Raw genomic sequence first — 12,912 nt, 5'->3', positions numbered from 1 at the left:
TCCTGTGTTCGTTCACTTCCTCTGATCCTCTGACCGACTGAGTGTTTAAATCATGCTAAAGTTATTTATATTATTTATATTTAGTGACACGATACCTGAGCGTAATGAAGTGCTGCTTTATATTTTGTGAAACGTGTCAGAACTTACTCTTACTGAACTCACGGTTAACCAGATTTAATCTGAACACAATCTACAGGCGATACTTTTGCACGAGTGCATTACTGTTAGTTTCACCTCTTTCAGTAGTTTCCTGCATTCCATTAAACTCTAGAAATACAATCATTCAGTTATTAATCACAAAACTGGTTTGATGCTGAAAAGGTTTCCACTATCCATGACTCACTTTTAGAAAATGAATTAAACCGTTTTTAATATAGTTTGAAATAATTAATATTCAGCTCCAGCTTGATCAAGCAGAGAGTCTTCACACACATTTGTACGAGACGTAACTGAATCATATCAACACACAGACACACATTATTTTCCGTCTCATCTCTGATGGTCATCTTGTGTCTCTTTGTGTCGTGGTTTGTGTTCTAGTGTTTCAGAAGTGTGTCGCTGCTGGCCGTGGAAACTCAGTTAGTTTGACCGCACTGGTTTAACCCACACAGATCTGAGATCATCTCTGAACCCAGTTTGGACGGATGACGCTGTGAATTCTCACACATTCAGATCACAGTTCCGCTTCTTTCTTTAACTGGCTTTCTACAACTGAAACTCTACTTTTTCCTTTCGCATAAAGGTTTGCTGTAGCTGCTGCAGACCATCTACAAGTGCACTGTTAGTGTCATTGATTCAGTGTTTATTTCAATGATTTTATGTGAAGCAGGGTTCCTCATTCACACACCTGGCTGAAACTCAAAGACCTGGATTAGATGATTCAGGTGTGTTTAATTAGAGTTGTAAATCCAAAATCCGACGAATCCAAAAAACTACTATGATAAGTTTGGGGAGTATGTAATGCCAAAAGCTAACCTGATCTTCACCAGATACAAGTTTCACAAAAAAATACAGCGATGCAAATCAGATCTGAGTCAGACGTTTAAGTTCAGAGTAAAAATACATCTTATCAATCTATAGATTTACCAATCTGAGTAATGAATCTGAGTTACCACATTTGGGTAATATAAGTCTACCTTTGAAATACAAACAAGCAATAGGATAGATAGGTGCCTGAGATGCGAGAGAAGAAAAGGAGAAAGAGAAGAAGAGAAGGTTGGAAGTATAGAAAAAGCCCCAAGTCAGGAAGTCCACACATTCGTATAGCTTTCAGTGATCAGATAAGAGAAGGGTCAGCCCCCTGCACTTATGCTTAGTCATGTTTAGCCATGCATAGAGTATTATAAAGACATTAGTAATCCTGCACATCTCTAATACACTAAGTCTGCAAAGCATACAGAAGCATTGTTGGTTTTAACACCTTTTAGACCCCAGACCCTGCAAACATGTCGCTGTGGGGCCCATGCTGGCTGTTTGTGGGCACAGTGTGCTCGGACCAGCCCACACCAAACCTAAACAGGCCCAGTGCAGGCTTGCTCAGGTGAGGGCCACAGCTTTGGGCTCACCACAGGCTCTCTGTCAGCAGACCACACTAGCGGACTGTCCACATTAACCCCATGATGACCCAGTGTGGGTCCAGAACAACTTTTGTACCTTTGGGCCCATGCAGGTTTGGTGTAGGCAGCCCTGTAATGCAGCTAGGAGAAATACTAACATTGACTGGCCCTTCTTTAGTCACTCAACTGAACTAGAATGGCTCAAACCAAAAGACACCTTTTCAGAACCTGTTGTTTCATATACTGCAGGACAGGGATCCTCAAATCTGGCTCACGAGATCCACTTTCCTGCAGAGTTTAGCTCTGACCCTAATCAAACACTCAGTGTCTTCAAAGTCGGAGTGGTCTCGTAATAATGAGATTCTTTCCAAGCAGATACCAAACAGTCAGAAAATGTTCTGTCGCTCGTCTTCTTCTGTCGAAACTAACTTTGTTGCTCAGCACATAAAGACGAACTACCGTGATTTCAGACTTCAGTGATCTGGTTTCACTTATCTTCTAGTTATTATTTTATAAACTTTAAAGGCACAAATCTCATGTTTCTGTCGTGAGAACTATTACATTTATTTGATCAATGAACAGTTCAATGCATCACTCATTAAGACAGGGACTTTATGCCACCTACTGGTGGTTTAGTGTCATATTTATTTATCCTAAACAAGCCAAGACCAGCACAAAAACACAATCAGCACAATATCCTGTGAGTATCATTATAGAAAAAAAATCACTTAAAATATTGAGAGAACATTTTTTTTTTCCCTCAAAATCACACTGTGTCCTCTTTGAATTAAAAGAACACAAAAAATCCAGATGTCAAATTTTACAGTCTGCATCAAATTAAATTTACAAAAGTGATTTTACACAGAAAATCTGTTAAATGCAAGCGTCTATATGTTTCAAATAAGTTTTGTGAAAACAAAATGTCAAAATATAAGTGAAATAATGTTCCATCATCATTCAACTTCACAGATATATTTATATAAAACAACATAGTTATTCTGACCTGTACTTATTAAAATATGTAAAAGAAAAAAGTGATCATGTTATATTTTATTATATTTTAAATGATTAAAATGTTATTGCTAACAATAGTTTGGGTAAAACTAATGGTGTGAAGGATAGCGGCAAATATAAAGATTTAAAATGACAAATAATGAATATATTGGGACTACACTTTATATGATCCTTAAATATAGTATTTGAATATGTCCTCAAATGATTTTTGTTCTAAATATGCCTGATTTTTATTTATCTATTGCTATAAAAACCCCTTTTTGTCTTTGACTCATATACTAATTTACACATTTACGCATCTATATCTGTCTATCATAAAAATAAAATAAAATAAAAACTGATGCTAATTACCAAATTTGTATTTATAATTCTAACATTATTCTGTTTCTTCATTAAAATAACAGCAGATATCTAGGAAGAAGTAAAAAACATTGGAAAAAATGCAGCTGAATAAACAGAAGATTTAACTGCTTTCATTGATTCAACGTGACTCATGAACACACGACTATGACAATATATGATTTATCTGAGTTCTTCTTATAATTTTCCTTATAGTAAAGTTTATAGTAATGCAATACCTTTATCACTGCTTAGAAAACTATGAAATATGTTGTGTGCCTTATTCTGTGTAAGAAGCCACATCATCTCACAGAAGGATTTCTTTCAAACACTCGACTGACGTGATGAAGTGAGTTTGGAGTAAAAACATGTTAAATGTGGTATTTTCACATGCGAGAGCAGCATTTACTACACAGAGCCGTAGTTCACTGAGAAGCTACGCAAACAGCTGTCATTGTTGTAGAACGATGTCTTCGATTTCATTATCGCACGATTATATTGCTTACAATTGTTTTGCGTAGCTTGTCAGTGAACTACGGCTCTGTGTAGTAAATAGGGTGATCACCACCAAACAAACCAAATTTGTGTCGGACATGTTACCAACACTAAAACATAACCTGAAACTGTTATGTCTAACTTAATAAAAACATTTCTCTTCTGCCTTTCAGCTTGTGAAACACTTTTTCCTTTAGTCCCTTCCAGAAAACATCATTACACCACAATGCTACATAATATAAGAACATTTTTTTCTGAGTTTTCTGAGAGCTGAGTTAGTTTGGGCTGAAGGAGTGATGGGATGATGGTGTTAAAAGCGGAGCTGAAGTCTACAAACAGGATCCTCACATATGTCCCTGGTCTGTCTAGATGCTGCAGGATGAAATGCAGTCCCATGTTGACTCCATCGTCCACATTAGAATAAAGTTGAACTTTATTCACTGTGAAAACTTTAGATAATGTTTCTTTGTCATGTCGCTTGTCATGAGAGATTTATCCAGATGATATTTTACTGCTTGATGCAGTATGCATTATTGTGTCACATTTGGTGAGGACGCGAATCAGACCTGAAAGATCTGGAGATGATATACTAACTGTGAATGTTTTTTGTATGTCTGTGTAGAGCAGATGAATTATTGAAACACGTCCCACATGCAGTGCAGTAATACGGTTTCTCTCCAGTGTGAATCCTCTCATGTGTTTTCAGGATTCCTGGCCGATTGAATCTCTTGTCACAGTGTGAACACTTGTAAGGTTTCTCTCCAGTATGAACTCTCATGTGAAGCTCAAGACTCTGTTTGCATGTCAATCTCGTTCCACACTGAGTGCAGGTGAAAGATTTCTTGGTTCTTCTTTTCTTTAAAATCTTTCTGAGTTTGAGAGCAACTCAAAGGTTTTTTTCCAGTTCTGAAGTGATTTTTTCCCTCAACTTCACTCAGTTCTTTATTCTCCTCATTTTCTTCAATCAACTCTGAAATGAAAGTAAAAATAGTTTATTTTCATAAATACATTTTATCATAAAAAAAGAAATGTGAAAAGACAAACACGAACCCTGATGTAGCAGCAGAAAGTATGCTATACAACATTTTGATCATTTTGACGCATTTTATAAATACATCTAGTACATTTTATATATACATCTCTGAAACTTCTTCATTCATCAGTGAATGAGGTACACTGATCTTCAAATTATGATTTTTAAAACATTATAGGCACAAATCCCATGTTTCTAAAGGGAGAACTATTACTTTTTCATTTTTGTTTAAAATCATCAAGAACATCACTTGTGTCATGCTTCTCAAAACGCGTAAAAAACAAATTCAGGTCATTGACCAATGAGTTACCATCTACGTCTTTATTTAACACTGTTCCTTGCTTAGGTATACTAATATCCACCATGCTCTTAATCCCATGCCAGACAGCCCTCATATCGGTCGTAAATAGGCTTACATTTCTCAAATAGTGTAATAAATGTCTTAATTTTAGTTTGAATAGGCCTTAAATTAAGGAAAGTGGAGGTGTATTCAGCCTGCTGAGGGGGATGTGATCAAAGCCTGGATTGGAATGAAAGCACGTTCCTCTCTCCGCTCGAAGCGTTCTGTAATCACTCCGCTCTCGATCCACTCCGGGTTTCTATTCCCGCTCACGGAAAAACTGCTCCGTGTTCACTCCATTTTAAAAGTTATCAGGGATTAACGACAGATTTCTGTAAACTGGAAAAAATGAGGGGAAAAGAAACATATTGTTGTTGAATTTAACTGCACTCATGCCACCTCTGAGCCTCATTAAACGTCTGAAAATGTACCTACAAGCCACTTTTGTGTTCTTCTGTGCCACCTCTGGAGTACAAATTAAATTAGGAGGACAAGAGCTCCTAAAAAGAACAGAAAGCATAGAGCCATGTATAACATATTAGATCCGTGCATGAGGTCTTAAAGAGACAGCAGCCTAAATAAACCTGCTGCTGTCTGTCATTATACAGTGAAGACTATCCAGTGTTATTTTACAGTTGAATAGATTATAGTTGGACCTAACCGAAAAAAATTAAGTACTGATAATTTAATTTGTATCTTGTTATTGTTTTTGTTTGTGCTATTGATTGTCATTCATTTATTTGTTCTTATTTTATTATTTACTATTTACTTGTCTATTTTTAGTTAATATAAATTCGATTCTGAGTGCAGGTGATTGTTGGGTGGGGAGGGGGTGTGGTCCATGAGAGATAGTCCTGCCACCACAGCTGGAATAAATCCTAGAGGAAACACTGCATACATTTAATACAATTAGAAAAATGCATTTACAAAAGTAGAAAGAAAATGCCCCTGTAATTTTTTATCAGAATGTTTTATTATTGATCAGAAGGTGCTCCTAATATTTTTTAAATTAGGAGGACAAGCGCTCCTAATTACAAGAAGAAAATCACGGCTGTTAAACTGGGTGTGTGACAGGTACGGCTGTGGAATGGGGTTTGGCCGAGGAAAAATATCCAGTCAAAAGATTTTTTTTTTTGCTTTAACCCCTGAATCCCATGGCACTCATCGTAAAGAGTAGGGGTGTAACCCCGGTGTCCTGGCCAAATTCCCTCCTCTGGCCCTTGTCAATCACGGCCTCCTAATAATCTCCATTCATTGAACTGGCTCTATCTCTCTCTCTCCACCTGTAGCTGGTGTGTGGTGAGCGCACTGGCGCCGTTGTCCTGTGGCTGCTGTCGCATCGTTCAGGTGGATGCTGCACACTGGTGGTGGTTGAGGAGAGACCCCCTCGTGAGTGTAAAGTGCTTTGGGTGTAGCAATACACAATGAAGTGCTATATAAATGCCTCATTCATTCATTCAACAGGGGAACCGATATCAAAGAGACATGAGGGCAAGGGAAGCAAGACACAAACAGGAACTATAACTAAACTTCAAAATAAAAGACATGAAAACAAGAACATCAACCAGAACCCAAAACAGACCTTATAGCTTGATGATCATAGGAGACTTCTTTAAAACAACATTAAAAACTGTAATGTGTCCAAACTTATGACCGGTACAATACATACATATTAATCCAACTTTGCCTAAGGTTTGCTGAGGATGTTATTATTGCCATGAAGTTATTATTATTATTATTATTATTATTGTGCAGTAATTTGAATGACACTTCAGTAAATGAACATTAGTGCTTTTATCATACATTTTTCCTAGCTGTTCCTCCCATTTAACCAATATTAACTACAGATATTGTCATAGTATTAATATTAATAAATATGATGTATTGCTACCTTAAATATGCACTATATAGCCTACAAAAAAAGTGTAAGTGAATTAGTTAATTGAAACTGAAAGTAAGTGTTACGTTAGAGCAGTCAGGGCCCGTGGCAGAGGCGGAATAGGCTAATGCTAGGGCGCCATTTATTTATTTATTAGCTATACTACTTTAATACTATACATTTTTAAAAATACGGCGTGTCTATTTACACTAAGTGCAAAGTTGGCAAAGGCTATTTACACTAACTCCGCCCACCAGCGTGTAATTGAGTTAGTCAACACTGAACAAAGACGCTCTTTTAACATCAGTGTCAGTGATGTAGATGATAAAAGCGCTTGTTTTTTGATGCGATCGACCCGAGTTTGAACCTGCCTTTTGCCAAACTTTTTTTCTCCCTTTTCAAATCTCATATCGCATCAGAAAGGAAATTATTTTCAATAAAAATGAGGGAAATAATCAAAAAGTTGAAAATAAAAGTATCGGGTAGGGTTAGGGTAGGTGTAGGGAGGGCTTTATTGTCCCAATAAGGTGGCATCCATTTAATAATTTGCATTAAAATTATAATTTACACTCAATACATTATTATTGCGTACTGTTGTGTAATATACTACAATACCGAGGTGCAGATAATTGCTACTATTTGCAATAAGTAGTATAAATAACAGAAAATCTTGCTATTTTAACAGTGTAAATAGAATCCATTGCTATTTGCACTTAGTGTAAATAGTATCTATTGATATTTACACTTAAAAATAGCCGCTGCCTTAATAATTTGAATTAAACTATAATTTACACTCAATACGTTATTATTGCGTACTGTTTTATAATGTACTACAATGCTGAGGTGCAGATAATTGCCACTATTTGCAATAAGTAAATAGAAGAAAATCTTGCTGTTTTAACATAGTGTAAATAGAATATAGCTATTTGCACTTAGTGTAAATATTGTTAAAAATACTGCTATTTTGACAGTGTAAATAGTATCTCTCGCTAAGAAATTATGCTATTTGCACTTACTGTAAATAGCATCTATCGGTATTTACACTTAGTGCAAAAAGCCGCTGCCTATAAATAAAATCGCAGCAGCAATGCATTACACTCAGTGATCACGAGACATTCAGTAACAGCCACATTATCAGTCCAAACGTGGAAAATGTGTCTCGTACGTGAAATATTACTGACCTCTCCTCAGACTCGACGCTGCAGCTGCGTCCGAAAGCTTTATGACTCGCTCCTTTATCAGACAATGGCTGCGTTCGAAACCTGCAAACTCAATGAGCAGGTACTTAAATTCAATAAGTGCTTTCTTAATGAGCGCTAAAACAGTATGTACTCTACAGCCAAATCTCCGGTTCGTTCCAGACGGGATTTATCGCACTTCGGAGTGAAAACAATCACGGCCGCCATATTGAAGTGTCGTTCCAAACCGAAGTGCTCAGAATTAGCCACTTCAAAGGGCCACAACTGATGGACACTGCGGGCCATGATCCTTTGCGCTGATTCTTTGCATGATGACGGCGCCTCCGTATAATGGCACAGAAGGGCACTTCAAGAAACAGTTGTTTGGTCCCTACACCCTTCAACCCTTTGAAGCTCTCACTCCGGAGGGTGAACCCTTTGAAGGGATCAGGGCGAAGGGATGAGCCCTTCCGAATGAACGCAGGGCTCGTTGAGTATGAATGCGATCCGCCATGTTGACGTTATCATGTGACCTATGACATTGTATAGAAAAATATTGAACATAGACCACAATATGTAAAATATGAGAACATACAGTAAATTTTGATACAGAAAAATAATAATAATAATAATAATGAAAAGAAGAAAAGTTGGAATGACTGCTGTTATGTTCATTGGCTTTAATATGACTGACATTTAATAATAATTAAAAAATAGGTATCCAGTAATCGCTGAATAAAATGCACAACAGAGGAATTTTGACTGATGAAACTTGAAGACAATAAATATACAATTGCACAAAGAGCGATAAGAGCGACAGGTTTAAATCTGTAAATATGTTGGTTTCTTGTTGAATTTAAGTCTCGTTTCATCCCTCAGGCTTATAACAAAAACAACAACAACAAAAATGCAATTTTTGATGCATTATGATCATATGAATATTATGATTATTCAAAGATATTTAACCTTGTCATTGTGCTTTTTTTTTTTTTTGCGAATGTAATCTCATACTTTGATGTATACAAACCCATTATATTTATGTTTTCCTTTTTTTATTATGATTGTTTATTGTAAAAGATACAACCATCTTCCCCTGATCTTGTATGAAATTATAAGTTGTGCAATAATAATAATAATAATAAAATGGAGAGGTGCACTAACACACATAGCATCAGTAACTTGAAAACCCTGCCTAATACTGTTTAATCAGCCTTCTCAGAGTTTACGACAGAGATGGCGATCGAGTTAGTGACTCCGACTCGAGTCGCATTTTTATAGACTTCAGACTCGACCTGAAATTACTCCAGACTTGACTCGAGGAAAAGGACTCGTGAATATTTTTAATTCTCCCTTGCAGTGCAATTTGAAGTTAAATTAAAACATTACACAAGAAGGAATGGCATACAAACTTTCATCCGCAACACTATATGAGTTTTGAATATCAAATGGCTCATAAAATTTAATCTCTGACATTTTTATAATACACCTTTCCTCACTCCGTAGTACTCTGAATGCATGAAGATGCTCATCAAAATGTGTAGGAATGTGTAAATCATATGACAAATTGAACACAAAATGTGCCTTTAAAAGTTCATCAAATGCTCCAAGGAAGCAGTTTGCCTGGCATTGGAGGAGATGCTTATCCAAGGCGATGTAGAAGCTGCTGCTTTTCTGACGTCCAACAGCAAGGAGGAACGGATGCTGACGCTGGTTGTTGCTGAGGTGCTTCTCCAAACTGCAGTTATTTGGTTTAATTTTTTTTTTTATTAAAATACCTGCGTGTAATCATTTGTCTTCTTGTGGCATCTGTAAGGGTTTCTGTTTCTCGATACTCCTGTAGTACTGCTTCACCACCAGACTTGAACTTTAGCACATCTTCAACCATCTAATAAAAAAATAAAAACATGAGCATGTGTAATGTTATGTGCGTTGTTACGTCCTATGAGTGTCTAGGGGTTGTTCAACCAGAACGTAACAGATTAAGTGTTTAAAAAGCGTCTGTCTGGACCCTGTCACAGCACCACAACAACAAGATCTCCGTTTTAACAGATTTATTAGAGGCTAGCAAAGCGTAGCCGGGCTTTCTTTGAAACATGATACAAATTGGGGGGTTACAATCTTACTAAGTCTCACAAAGAAAAGAAAATCAACAACAGAATGTACACTTACTCCCTGCCTAGCCACAAACCAGGAGAAACGGGGTTACAAAATAAAAGGTGCCCCCCTCCCTACAGTTCCAATAAAAAGAATGGTAGTCAAAACCGAACAAACAATCAAATGAAAAACAGCTTAATTAGGGAAAACAAGGAACTAAGGTACTTCATCACAACAAAACAACAGAACTCTTAACTTAAGGGCTTAACAGGACTAGAGCATTCAACAGAAAACAAACAACTATAACAACTGCATTTTTAAGCCAAAAGGTGAAGACTTTAACACTCATACAGTTCCCCATAAGATGGGCCACAGCTTCAACAACTGGACTGAGCAGCCACAGACCATGCTCTACAGAACAATTCTCATCTGTTGATAGTTGTGCTCCGCTTTTATGCTGCTTCGCTCCTGGGTGGTAAGCAGGTGCAGCTGGGAGAGCAATCAGGCTACCTGCCAGAGTGGGAGGAGCCAGGGAAGAGCAGGAAACATACACCACTACAGAAGAAAACAGTACCACGAAGTAGTTACAGAAAGAAAATATACGTCTTAAGACGTAACAGCGTGCATATGTACATAAAAGGTTATCTCCGTGTTTATATAGAGAGATGATACCTGGCACGACCACGAATTCATTTGTTCCCAAATCCCAAGTTGTACTTCGTTCGCTTCCACATTTTAACATATTAAATACATTTGTCCGCATGTTCTGTGCAGTGCTCCATAAAACGTATTATTGTACATGCTGATATTGAATTTGCATATCATAAATGTTTAAGTAAGCATGATTTAATTTTACTTACCGTTCGAACCCATGCGAGGATAATGGCGGCGGTTTCTCCAGCGATGACCGGAAATGCGTGGGCGGAGACTAATTACATCTCTTTGGAGTTGTTTTAACACTGATGATCAAACTCTGTCAAATAACTCCAACACCGCTCATCATTTTACTCTGAATGTGTTAAAATTACTCTTTGGGTATTGAAATTAACTCGGAAATGTTTAACACTGAAATTTCAACACTCTAATTTTTGCTGTGTAGTTGAATATGTCCTCAAATGATTTTTGTTCTAAATATGCCTGATTTTTATTTATTTATTGCTAAAAAAAATATGACTCATATAGTAATTGACACATTTAAGCATCTACATCTATCATTCAGTCATTAAAAAAACAAACAAAAAAAAACTGATTACCAAATTTTAATTTCTAATTCTAACATTCTGTTTCTTTATTAAAATAACAGCAGATATCTAGGAAGAAAAAAACATTTGAAAGTATAAAGTCAGGAAAAAATTATGTTTGTAACAAACACCCCTCAGTCTGTTGACAATGAAACAAGCTTTAAATGAGCATTTTCAGGAGATCTGAAGACATCAGCATAATAAATGAGGTGAAAACAGGAACTATTGACATGAAATAAAGAGTGTTTTCAGCAGCTGTTAATATTGATGAGTCTCAGACGATCAACACTCATTCAACAAGACATTCAGGATCATCAGCAGATCATCTCACTTTATTCTGAGTGTTTCTGTTAGAAACTGATTATAAGAGTCAGGATAGAAGATAAAAGCCTATAAAACATGCTCTACTGAAAGTACTAATACTAAGATAATACTGTTATTATCACAATATGACATGAAACATCAATAATAACACAAACACTAATGACACTCATCTTCATCAACCACTACAGGTTACAGCAGTCCATATGAATCTAAATATAGTCTGCTTTTATGATAACTATACATTCATTTCAATAATCAACTTAGATCAAAAAAGACAAAATCATAAACCTTTTAAAATAAAGCAGCACGAGGAATATTTATTGTTTCCATTGTCAAACTTTACTCATATTTATCTATATTAACATAGATTTAAAATGTGTCACGTGGCTCATTATAGGCTCAGCGTAAAGTATTTAGCAGTTTCTGTTCCAGTATATTTTAACAATGTAAAGTAACAAATCTGATCTGTCAAAGATGTCAGAAGAGTAGAAATAAAATCACAGCAGAAACACTTGAGATAGATTCTTCAGTGAAGCTCCTCCCACAAGAATCACATCATCAGTGAAGCTCCGCCCACAAGAATTACATCATCAGTGAAGCTCCGCCCACAAGAATCACATCATCAGTGAAGCTGCGCCCACAAGAATCACATCATCAGTGAAGCTCCGCCCACAGTAATTCAGCAATAAATGCTGGAATATTCCCATCAGTTTACAAGTGAAGACGAGCATCAGAGCATCAGGAAGAGCTGAGTTTATTAAAGAGGACAGAGAGAAGATGAGAGATCCAGAACCCTGCAGAATCAAACACACTGAAGATACTGAACAACAAACAGGTTGCTGTTTATTCTTCTCTCTTTATTAATAGTGCTGATGGTTATAACGCTTCAAGCAGATCTAGATTTGCTGTAATAGGAAAGAATCTTTAGAGCTCTGCAATAATACAGCTGAAGCATCAAATAATAAGAGCTGTTGCACATGAGACACTTCAAACAGCGCTGATGTAGAAAACCAGAAGTAATGCTAACTACAGGATAACATGCTGCTTCGGCAGAAATAGACACATGTTATTACCGCATTCATTTCAGGGTTTGTACAACCTTTTGAGAGAGAAATTCAAGCACTTTTCAGTGACAACACAACTATTTACAGCACTTTAAACTCTAAAAATAATTCAATTTAAATTTTATTTTAATAACATTTTTTGTGGTAAACAAACAATTATTTAAAATAAAAAATACATCAAATAACCACTATAACCAGTAGATGGCAGCAGAGGAGCGTTATTGGCTTATTAGTCATTCATTTTTACTTTCAAAATGTAAAATCATCAATAAATGAAATTTTGTCAAATGTTTTGCACTTTGTTTATGATTCAAGAAAAGTAAAAAAATGCCTTGAAAAACAAATTTTTCTTTAA

General features: G+C 36.3%; 1 protein-coding gene across 1 annotated transcript in view; it reads left to right on the top strand.

Annotated features, from left to right (window-relative positions):
- Positions 1-12,912, top strand: part of LOC131535842 (zinc finger protein 501-like) — a 515,807-nt gene that overhangs the window by 477,717 nt on the left and 25,178 nt on the right. The window lies entirely within an intron of this gene.

Source organism: Onychostoma macrolepis, chromosome 03 (assembly GCF_012432095.1).
Source record: "Onychostoma macrolepis isolate SWU-2019 chromosome 03, ASM1243209v1, whole genome shotgun sequence".
NCBI classification, from domain to species: domain Eukaryota; kingdom Metazoa; phylum Chordata; class Actinopteri; order Cypriniformes; family Cyprinidae; genus Onychostoma; species Onychostoma macrolepis.
This window is presented reverse-complemented; position numbering and strand designations above follow the sequence as displayed.